General features: G+C 42.5%; 1 protein-coding gene across 1 annotated transcript in view; it reads left to right on the top strand.

The window, feature by feature from the left end:
• Positions 1–12,488, top strand: part of LOC126481602 (lachesin-like) — a 760,765-nt gene that overhangs the window by 214,582 nt on the left and 533,695 nt on the right. The gene's annotated exons all lie outside the window — the stretch shown is intronic.

Here is a 12,488-nt window from a genome sequence, read left to right as displayed (position 1 = left end):
ACCTAGGTAGAGGTGAGGGGCACTGTGAACGCGAAAATAACTTCATATTTTAAAATATCGGCAAATGCAGATATATGCCAACAGCCACCACTCGATGGAACTATCAAAGATTTTCACACGTAGCTTGAGCAAAAGGGTTTTACATCAAACGTCGTTCGTAGTTAAGCTTAGTACCAGTCATTCAGGTTATTAGGAAAGTTATAAAATTAACTGTGTGAGCACCAGTAGATATTATAGCAAAGATCACCAGCAAGTACGGCAGTGAAATTAAAATAGAGCCGCCTTGAGGCAACTAAATTAATTACAATGCTCAATTAGAGGATTTATCAGTTAGAACAGTTAATGGCTGTCTAGCAATACAGACACTGAACATCTATATCTAAATACATGCTCCGCAAACCACCATACGGTGTTTGGTGGAGGGTATCTCGCAATACTACTAGCCATTTCGTTTCCTGTTCCACTCACGAACAGAGCGAGGGAAAAACGACAATCGAAAGCCTCCATACGATCCCTAATTTCTCGCGTCTTATGTTCGTGGTCCTTACGCAAAATGCAGGCTGAAGGCAGTACAATCGTTCTGCAGTGGGCCTCATATGCTCGTTCTCTAAATTTGTGCAATAGTGCCTTGTGGAAAGGACATTGTCTTCCCTACAGAGATTCGCATTTGATTCTGCCAGGAAGTTTCATATCAGCGCACACTCCGCTGCAGAGTGAAAATCTCATTCTGATTCGCATTTGAGTAAACGAAGCATCTTCGTAATACTTGCGTGCTGATCGAACCTGCCGGTACAAATCTAGCAGTCCTCCTCTGAGTATCTTCAATGTCGTCCTTTAATCCGACCTGGAGGGGATCTCAAACACTAACAGTACTCAAGAATGGGTCGCACTAGAATTCTACACGCTGTCTCCTTTATGTATGAATTAATTCCCCAGCAAAACAAAATCGAGCGTTCGCCTTCCGTACTACCAACCTGATGCTCTCATTCCATTTCATATCGCTTTGCATTGTTACGCCTACGTATTTAATGGAAGTGACTGCGTCGAGCTGTGTCCTGCTAACGCTGTATTCGAACGTTATGGGACTGTTTTTCCTACTCATCCGCATTAAGTTACATCTTTCTACATTTGGAGAAAGCTTCATTCATCGCGCCAACTAGAAATTTTGGCGAAGTCACTGTAGTAGTTGTAATATGGTATTCTGCCTTACAGCAGGTCTCGTCATGGGTTAAGACTCTTCCACTTTTGTCTGTCCATAGCCAGTCTTTTCATTTCTGAATATTGCCTCCTTTGATATTTTCCAGCATTTGATATCTTCTTTTTCCTCTTCCCCTTTCTCCCTCTACCATTCCTTCTATTCCTTCCTTCAGTAAACAATCCCTCCTCAAACAATGTCCAATCCAGTTCCATTTTCTCTTTCTGATGACTTTCAGCATGTTTCTTTCTTCTACAACTCTTCGTAATACTTCGTCATTCCTTACTCGTTCTTCCCATTTCACTTTTTCTATTCTTCTCCGTATCCACACCTCTAGTACCCCCAATCTTCTATCATCTTCCTTCCTCAACGTCCAGGTCTTCGCACCATACAGTGCAACGCTCCAGATGTAACATTTCGCAAGTCTTTTCCTCAGATCTTTGTTTAGTGGTCCACAAAGTAATTTCTGTTTCCTCTTGAATCTTTCTTTTGCCATTGCAATTCTTTTCCTAATTTCTGTTGAGCAATACATATCATCCATTATTACACTTCCCAAGTAATTGGAGTTATTCACTTGCTCTATATCCTCTCCCCCTATTTTCATACGGCATTTTCTCCCCTTTCCTCCAATTACCATGCTTTTAGTTTTCTTCTTGTTAATCTTCATTCCATATTCTTTTAATTTTGTTCTAACATTTGTTCCATCTCTCTTGCACTCTCTGCCATCACAACCATGTCGTCTGCAAATCTTATACGCTACACTCTCCGACCCCCTACACAAACTCCTCTCCTTCCATCAAAACTTTCACTAATAATTTCCTCCAGATAAATATTGAACAGTGTTGGTGATAAACAACAACCTTGTCTTACATCTCTTCCCAGTTCGATTTCTTCACTCATCACACCTCCTATTTTGACTCTTGCTCTCTGGTTCAAATATAAATTTCTAATTACATCTACATCTACACGGATTCTCTGCAAATTACATTTAAGTGCCTGGCAGAGGGTTCATCGAATCACCTTCACAATTCTCTACTATTCCAATCTCGTATAGCGCGCGGAAGTAATTAGTCGTCTATTCCTCCAGTGAACTCCATGTTTCCTTAGGATTTCCATCAGTTTGTCCCATCTGACACAGTCAAAAACCTTCTCACGATCAATGAATTCCAAAGGTTTAAATGTCTCTAAGCACCGTGGGACTTAACATCTGAAGTCATCAGTGCCCTAGACTTAGAACAAGTTAAACCTAACTAACCTAAGAACATCACACACATCCATGCCCGAGGCAGGATTCGAACCGGCGACTGTAGGAGCAGCGCGGTACTGGACTGAAGCGCCTAGAACCGCTCGGCCACAGCGGCCGGCTTAATGAACACAACATAAACCTTCCTTTTCTTCTCCATTTACCTCTCCCCTATCACTCTCAGTAGCCCAATGGCATCTCTAGTTCCTTGCCTGAAACCAAATTGTTCATCTCCCATTGCGCAATTAAGCTTTCCATATAGCCTTCTGTTGAGTGTCCTCAGCAAGACTTTGGCTGCATGCGATATCATTGCTCCATGTTCCTCTCACTTTTTGCTGTTCTTTTTCTTTTCTCTAGGTATAAAGATACTTTCTGTAAAGTCCTTTGGCCATTTTCCTGTCATGTATGTTTGATTACCCCACTTTAACATTTCAGCAGGAATCTCATCAATTCCCATTGCCTTTCCATTTTTCATCTCCTTCATAGATTCTACAATCTCACTAGTGAGTATTGCATTTCCTTTGTCATCATCTGGAACTATATCTTCTTCTTCTAGACCAAGGTCTTCTTCACTTGGTCGGCTGTCTGCAGCGTATAGCCATTCTATATTGCCACTAGCACCTCATAAAACAACGTACCTCCTGCTGAAAGGGAACCTGGCAAGAAACCCTAGAACAAAATTAAATGATACAATATGCACTACGACGAATGATGTATTGTTAGTAATTCTAGGAATACACCCACTGGACTCTGAAATTAGGGAAAGGGGAGCCTTTTACAGGTTAAAGAGAGGCAGTTTAATGAAAGTACGAAGGCTGCTGGGAACTGAGGCCAATTCGAAAAAGGCAATAAAGGATCGGATATTACAAGTGTGACAAAATGAATGAGACACTTCAGACGCAGGCAGGAAAACGTACGAATTTCTTCCTAAAATCAGGGAGAGATTGAAAATGAGATTTCTTAACCCGTCGAGTGGACTAGCACATTACCTGACTGGCCATGGTCCGTGTGCTACTTGTCCATACAAAATCAGAAGGCAGGTGAATGATAGCTGAGCCGGCGGCAGTGTGGGTATACCGGACGCCAATCTGTTGTAGAATTATGGAACATGTTTTATGCTAAAGTATTATGAAGTTTTCAAAAAATGAACATCTCTTCTATAAAAATCAACATGGATTCCGCAAACAGAGATCCTGCGAAACTCAGCTCGTTTTGTTCCTCCATGACATCCACAGCGCAGTGGACAACGGCGCTCAGGTTGATGCCGTGTTCCTCGATTTCAGTAAGGCATTTTACACCAGCCCGCATTGTCGTTTAATGAAAAAAAAATACGAGCTTATGGAGTATCGGGGCAGACCTGTGATTCGATTCAAGACTTCCTTGTAGACAGAACTCAACACGTCTCTCTTAGCGGAACTAATTCGACAGATGTAAAGGTAATATCCGGAGTACCTCAGAAAAGTGTCATAGGACTGTTGCTGTTTACAGTATATGTAAATGATCTAGTAGAAAGCGTCGGATGCTTTTTAAGGCTATTCGCAGATGATGCAGCTGTCATGTCAAAGTAGCAACGCCAGAAGATAGTAAGAATTTGCAGAACGAGCTGCAGAGAATTGATGAATGCTGCAGGCTCTGGCAGTTGACCATGGACGTAAATAAATGAAACATGTTGTGCATACATGGGGAAAAAATCGAATACTATACAGCTACACTATTGACGACAAAAAGCTAGAGACAGCCTGTGTTGTAAAAACTGCTTACGTCCTCCTCCACATTTCAGAGACGATAGTACGCAAACGAAGCGTTTTAGAGCATACCTTTATTAGCAAAATATGCTTATATGGCATCCATCTATCAATCACCACATCTTCTAATGTAACTTTTGAAAAAGTCTGTAGTAATTGATCCTCCGTTATGTGATTCAAGGTTTTTACTGTTGTGGAACTAACAAATTGCTCGGTACGTGTTCGTCTAAGTAGAGAAGTATGTCAGTTTCATAATGTATAGTGCCACGCTTACGATTTTCAAATAATAAATAGTTGCTGTCACTCAGATCTAAACTAAGAGAACGTGATTCCCCAGTTGACTTTGGTGCCATATGGTCTGAATGGTCGATGTTGGAGAGCAGCGAATCTCACGTAAAGTCCAGGAGGTAACAGATTGTCAATTGTTAATGCTCTTCGCGGATATGCGGCCGCATTTCATCGTCCCGACAACACGATATTTCGACGGTCCAACTGGCCATCATCTTTAGTTGATATTGCAGGTCCACAATCATGCCGGAACTGAGGTAACATCAGATACGGCAGCTCCTTTATACCTTGGGAACATACCACTGCACGTCCGCGAGAAGCGAAAGGGCTGCCCTCTGCGAATCGCAGAATTGCAGCGCCGCAGTATCTGATGTTACCTCAGTTCCGACGTGACTGTACACCTGCAATCTCACCTGAAGATGGCGGCCAGATAGACCGCCGAAATATCATGTCGTTAGAATGATGAAATCCCGACGCATACCTGTGAAGAGCATCAACATTTAGGTAATTACACCAGAAAAATCTACGTAATCACGGGACTGTTACTTACGTTGCACCCAGCCCTGTAAACCATTCCTTACAGAAGTAACAGAAAAAGCCCTGGATTTGGGGTTAACGTAAAAGGATAAACGAACTAAACGACATTGAATGAACATGTCTTGAGTTCAAAGCCTACTACTGATGGAAACGCAGTTTAGTCCACTTACTGGCGATGACAGTGTGGCCTATGTCTCAAAGAGTGCTGCAAGCTTGGACTGATGTTTATTAGCCTGCCAGTCATTGTCCCTGATTATATATTTAATAAATTCCTCGTCTGAACTCCTCGAAAGAAGAGTCTTGTTTCGAATCATCCCAAGGTATTACAATTAAAAGATAGTACTGGAAATAGAAATCATGAAGCCTATACCACTATAGTATTAAACGAAGTGGTTCTTCATGAAAATTCTGCTTCTAACTGTTATCGGTCAGAAAACTAATGCAGGGAGACGGAAGGGAGTTGATTTCACGTCCCGTACAATCTAAACCAAATATACTTTATGAATAAAACTCAGTAGACCGTTTATACTTCGGTTTTCATTTCCTATATCCAATTCGCAGAGGAAGTTCCACCAAATTCATTTTTCCCTATCACACTTCTGTCTCTTCCGTTTATAAAACAACACAACCACTTGCAGATACAGCTGCATCATCATGACGAAAAACCTCAAGTGAAACTTGGAAACACCTGATAATAGAACTTTTGCTCCAAAATACTTACACGAAATACACCGAGGTGACAAAAGCCGTGGGATAGCGATATGTACTTACACAGATGGCAGTAATATCACGTATATATGGCATACAAGGGCAGTGCATTGGCGGAGCCGCCATTTGTACTCAGGTGAGTCATGTGAAAAGGTTTCCTACGTAATTGTGGACGCACAGCGGAAATTAACAGACTATGAACGACGAATGGTGGTTAGAGCTAGACGCATGGATCATACCATTTCGGAAATCGTTAGGGAATTCAATATTTCGCGATCCACAGCGTCAAGTGTATGCCGAGAGTACCACATTTCAGGCATTATCTCTCACCACGGACAACGTAGTGGCCGACTGCTTTCACTTAAAAACCGGGAACAGCCGTGTTTGCGTAGATGAGTCAGTGCAAAGAGACGCAACACTGCATTAAATAACCGCGGAAGTCAACGTGGGACGTACGTCGAACGTATCCGTTAGGGCAGCGCGTCGAAATCTGGCATTAATTGGCTACGGTAGCAAAACACCGACACTAGTGCCCTTGCAAACAGCACGACATTGCCTACAACGCCTCTCCTGGGCTCGTGACAATATCGCTTGGACCACAGATGACTGGAAAACCGCGGACGATCAGATGAGTCCCGTGTTCAGTTGGTAGGATCTCATGGTAGGGTTCGATTGTGGCACAGATCCCACGAAGCCATAGACCCAAGTTGGCAACAAGGTACTTTGCAAGCTGGTGGTGGTTCCATAATGGACTGTACTTACATAGAATGGAGTGGGCCCTCTGCATGTTCGGCTACTTGTAGACCATTTGCAGCCATTCATGGATGTCATGTGCCCAAAAAATGATTGAAATTTGTGGATCACAATGGGCCTTGTCACCGGAGTATAGTTGTTGGAGACTGGTTTGAAGAACATTTTGGACAACTCGAGGGGATAGTTTGGCCACCCAGACCGCTCTACATGAATCCTATCGAACATTTATGGGACGCATTCGAGAGGTCAGTTCGTGCACAAAATCCTGCATCGGCAACACTTTCGCAATTATGGACAACTATAGAGGCAGCATTGCTCAGTATTACTGCAGGGGACTTCAACTTGTTGAGCCCATGTCATGTCGATTTGCTTCACTACACCTGGCAAAGGAAGTCCGACACGTCGTTACGAGGTATCCTATAACGATCGTCACCTCAGTGTAAAGACCGACGTACAGACAGTCGACGGACTTTTATTTATAAATATTTAACGTATTTTACGGCCAAAGCCAGAATCGGCCAAACTGGCGGGCCAAGTTGCGAAGTGGCTGATGTTTTAAATTGGCAGGCCAAAGCCCGATCTTTTCCTCATTTCGAGATTCAGCCGTCCAAATCGCGAAGTGGCTGGGACCAGTCGGCCAAACTCCGAAGAAGCAAAGATTTGACTGAACAATTTCAAATTGTGTTAGTCAGGAAATGGCTAACATCGCTGTAAATTGACTGGCCAATATCCTATCTTTTATTGATTTCGGGATCTGGTCGGTCAGTTTGCAAAAGTGGAGAATACAGATTGGCCAGAATAGGAAGGTAAAGTGGATGAATATGCATAATTTCAAGGTGTGTGCAATCTATTTATTATATCAATCTCACTTACATAAAACATAAAATTTATACAATTTATTCACTTTATACATCTTTTTTTAATACAGTTGGTATTCTTTATTAGAACAAGTTAAGATTTTATGATATTTGGAATTACACAATATTTTATATTTCTGCGTTTGTAGCGATTTGTGGCGCATTTAATAGAGCGATTGGATCGAGTGCATCCTTGGCCACTGGTCAGCGAATGTAAAGACGATATGATTCGTAATGATTTTTCTTCTTTAGCCACGGATTCCATTGTGAGCAGTTTCTCGTGCAGAATAGAGAATTCGATTCTGAACTATAGTTGCTGAAAGATGCACAAGAACCACAAACAAATATACCAGAAAACGTAACAGTACTCACAAATAATTCAATTTATCAGGAAGAAAATCAAGGCGCAGAGGCAGTACCTTCTCCGAAAAGCAGCAGCTATCACGTGTACGCAACGTTTAGACTGAAAGTGAGAGAAGTGCTGCCTACTGCACATTGTTGCCTCATCACAATACGCAGTGCGATTCAGCCAGGGATATCCCGTTTCGGCTAGGAATCTTAGGCCAGTTTACGAAATGGCTGTCCAAAGTCGGATATACTCCGATTCTTTTAAGTAATCGGACGTTGGCCAATTCTCTCGGCCAAAGTGCGAAATTGCCGGTCAGTTCACGATCTGGCTGGTCTTCGAGCTTTGGCTGTAACATATATACCTTTCATCGCTCCCGTGTGCGACACGAAATCACTATGTTTTCGTCAAAAAGTGAAGGACATTGATGACTAGTGTTCTGCCTATGCAGTGATACTGACATGCCGAAAAAATTTTAATTCCTCACCTTGTTTGAATACATTATCCAGCTTAATTGCTGACTATATTCCTGCCTAGTCTGACCTACAATCTCAAAACATTCTTGACAGTAAAAAAATGTCTACTCTCTGCAGAAACAAGAAAAAATGTTTGACGGAATTTGGAGAAGATGTTTGATGAGACGTAAGCCGATATCTTTCCAGAATGCTACATAAAATTACTGCTACAGTAATATTGTAGATACAAGAGTCACATGAATTTCGAACCTCGAAATAACAATTGTTTTTGCCACTGATTCATTGCCTAATGAGTGACAGACAGCGAGAAAATCGTACTTTTTGATTAACGTTAATTTTTGAGTCTTAAATCTGAAAACTTCAATCTGATAGCTCATAAAACAAATAGAAATAAGACAAGTGCTTATCGTTTCCGGGATATTTCACGTGGAAGTAACGCCTTCACCGCTTTGTAATAAAAAACGTATCTTTTTATTTTATCTTAGAGAAAGTAAAAACGTCTCCTACTATTAGACTGTGGCGTAATGTCTTCTTTAAACTGAATGCTTACGTTTCTGTAATACTTGTACGGTTAAGTACACCCAGGTTCCGGCGAAGAAAAGTCGGAATACCCGTTCGGCCATCATTACTTGCGTTTGCTATGCAGTTCATGAGAATGCTGCAGTGCCCCCTTGAAACGTGTTTCTCCTTTAATTCTCGTCTTGTTAACCAAGTACTCCATCCATTATGATATCGATTGCGATCAAATATTGAACCAATATTGGCTTGTGCCACCCTCGCTGTGCGACATTTAACATTGTGAGTTTGAATTTTTTATTCATAAAATAGCGGAAGTAAACACATCCGGAACGTATCAACACATCGGAAAACGATGGAAGGTGTGACACCGAAGAGGCCAGCATTTTTAAAATACCTCCGAGTTAACGAAAAAGCAGACGGGACACGAAGCTTGCCCTGTTCGCAGGAACACAATTGTTCTGTCTGCGACACGAAAGCACGCCAGGCTACAAATCGTACACCCATGCAACAAATTGTATAGCATAAAGCATGTGAGCCTGGACAAACGGCGAGTGAGCAGGCGACGCGAGCGTAAGATGGAACCGTGAGGGGTTGGGGGTGGATACAGGGGAAGGGCGGAGCACGTGCACGTCTGTCGAACGGAAGGAACAAGGGACACTGCTATTATAAGCGGATGTTATTGTAATTACTAACATCTCTACGTCGAACTTTGGCCACGTGTGTTAGTTCTTCAGCACACAGCAACTGTTTATCAAAGCTCTCGTTAGCTACGACAGAAGATCGTTAGCCAGCTCTTAGTTGGGCGCATGAAGTATCGATTCCCTACGGACTTAGGAGTAATTACTGCTTGAAATAACATTGCAGCCGAAGCGCCTACCAATCGACAGGTCTTTCGTTCCGGTTTACGGAAATTAATTGCGAAAGCAAAGGCCGACAATTTTCAGGTTAGAGTGAAACGTGTGGAAATTCAGGAAGGAGGAAGGAAAGAAGAAATGAAATACGAAAGAGTGGCTGAAAAAAATGGTTTTCATCAGAAACGTGCAGCAATACATTTTTGTTTCGGTCATTTTAGTGCTTATTTTCATGAACGTAGAAAACTAGTTACTTCTTTCATCGACTGTAATAAATAAAGAATAAAAGTTCAGAATTAAATACGTTTCTACCTAAGATAACGTCGATGATGGTGAAACAAAGGATTTTATTGGCCTAGGTACCAAAATATTCATGATTATGAAGCTTTACAATCATGAATAGTTGTTGTTGTTGTTGTTGTGGTCTTCAGTCCTGGGACTGGTTTGATGCAGCTCTCCATGCTACTCTATCCTGTGCAAGCTCCTTCCTCTCCCAGTACCTACTGCAACCTACATCCTTCTGAATCTGCTTAGTGTATTCATCTCTTGGTCTCCCTCTATGATTTTTACCCTCCACGCTGCCCTCCAGTGCCAAATTTGTGATCCCTTGATGCCTCAAAACATGTCCTACCAACCGATCCCTTCTTCTAGTCAAGTTGTGCCACAAACTTCTCTTCTCCCCAATCCTATTCAATACCTCCTCATTAGTTACGTGATCTACCCACCTTATCTTCAGCATTCTTCTGTAGCACCACATTTCGAAAGCTTCTATTCTCTTCTTGTCCAAACTAGTTATCGTCCATGTTTCACTTCCATACATGGCTACACTCCATACAAATACATTCAGAAACGACTTCCTGGCACTTAAATCTATACTCGATGTTAACAAATTTCTCTTCTTCAGAAACGATTTCCTTGCCATTGCCAGTCTACATTTTATATCCTCTCTACTTCGACCATCATCAGTTATTTTGCTCCCCAAATAGCAAAACTCCTTTACTACTTTAAGTGTCTCATTTCCTAATCTAATTCCCTCAGCATCACCCGACTTAATTCGACTACATTCCATTATCCTAGTTTTGCTTTTGTTGATGTTCATCTTATATCCTCCTTTCAAGACACTGTCCATTCCGTTCAACTGCTCTTCCAAGTCCCTCAGTCAAACATATGTGCCTAATAACGTGTAGCATGCCATTAGACATTGATCACGGCGGCGACGCGTCGTGTCATGAACCGAGCGAGACGTCATAAACGCCGTGGAGGCAACCCGATCAGTGACCGCTCAACTGTCACGCACACTTGAACCTAGCTGAGTCAAGACACACACCCACTAGGATCGGCGTCAGGCGTCCGCGAAGTAGGATTGGCAGTGCTCACAAGAGCACCCTAATCTTTATTGAATGTCCCTGAAACAATTCAGACATAAATCGCAAGCGATGAGGTAGTCGTTTAACTTGCCGATGGAACATGTCTTCCGCGGGGTGATGTAGACGAGTGAGCAGATGCACGTGATCGGAGAGCAGGTTTCTGTGGAGGTATTAGGGGCACCTTTCCATACCATGGAAACATACCGCACGGGTGACTTCCTCAACCACGTGTCTGAGCAGAGACCAACGGCAAGCGGATTATATATCCTCATGTGGTTGTCGATGTTTTCGCAACGTTTTTCCAATGCTTGGAGTGCTCAATTGCAGTACTGCTGTTTCTAGCCTGATCACTGTCGGCCGTGACAGACGCTGAGCGGAGGTCTAGATGTATGGCGTGGCATCGGCTGTTCTGTCCTTTAGTGGTGAGGTGGTTCTGGATGATTTAACAGCCCATCAGTTGTCATCAGTACTGAATCTATGCATCATATGCAGTATGTTGAGTGTATCGTAAATTATAGTGAAAACTGACGCTACTGAAAGTACACCATAAGTGTAGAAAATGTTTCAGTAAACATGTGTAATTACGAATCGCAACTGAATTCAGAATGAAATATTACCTTAGTTATTAGAAATGCGTCTGAAATGTAAATTTTTCCCGGCTCGGATTACATCCATAGTCTACATTAACGGTAAAAACTACTTCAGCACGCTACACTTTACATTTTTACTGTATATTCGCACCTGTTTAAAGACAAGTCCCATGTGTCTTTCTGGCATTTGGATGCAATACGGCCCTTGCCTCTGCAGTTAGTTACGAATTCCTACAAAAAGCCCGGATCTTCTCGTAAATGTGGACAAGACAGAACAATTCGATGCTCCAGTTCTACCGCATCAGGAGGACTGCTGTATAGTCCACTTATGAGATGACCACAAACAAATGTCAAGTTATCTTGGAGGCCAAGGAACAGTCCCTGCTACATCTATCAATATCGGACCACATACCACGCTACACCTCATCTTACATCAGCAACAAAATGTGCTTGTGCCTCATTATGCATGTACGTTGTACAACGTTGTACAACGGGATCGCCGGCCGTGGTGGTCTCGTGGTTCTAGGCGCTCAGTACGGAGCCGCGCGACCGCTACGGTCGCAGGTTCGAATCCTGCCTCGGGCATGGATGTGTGTGATGTCCTTAGGTTAGTTAGGTTTAAGTAGTTCTAAGTTCTAGGGGACTGATGACCAAAGATGTTAAGTCCCATAGTGCTCAGAGCCATTTGAGCCATTTTTTACAACGCGATCACTTTCAGGAAACATTGGACGTTCCACACAACGTTCCACACACAGAAACCGAAGGAACCCTCGTCCATGAAGCTTTCTCTGAAGGATGTGTGTCCCAAACGAGAAGATCACTTAGCACTACTGATCACACATTCAATGAGAAATGTTACTAATGTTGTGGCTAGTATAAATCACGTGTGTTTAAGTCAATTATCAGCAAAAGTAGATGAGATATCATAGAAAACTCTGTTGTTGTTATTGTCATTGCGGTCTTCGGTCCAAAGACTGGTTTGATGCAGCTCTCCATGCTGCTCTATCCTGTGC

The sequence above is a fragment of the Schistocerca serialis genome, chromosome 1 (genome assembly GCF_023864345.2).
Source record: "Schistocerca serialis cubense isolate TAMUIC-IGC-003099 chromosome 1, iqSchSeri2.2, whole genome shotgun sequence".
NCBI lineage: Eukaryota > Metazoa > Arthropoda > Insecta > Orthoptera > Acrididae > Schistocerca > Schistocerca serialis.
Note: the sequence above shows the minus strand (reverse complement) of the source record. Positions and strands in the feature narration are given on the sequence as shown.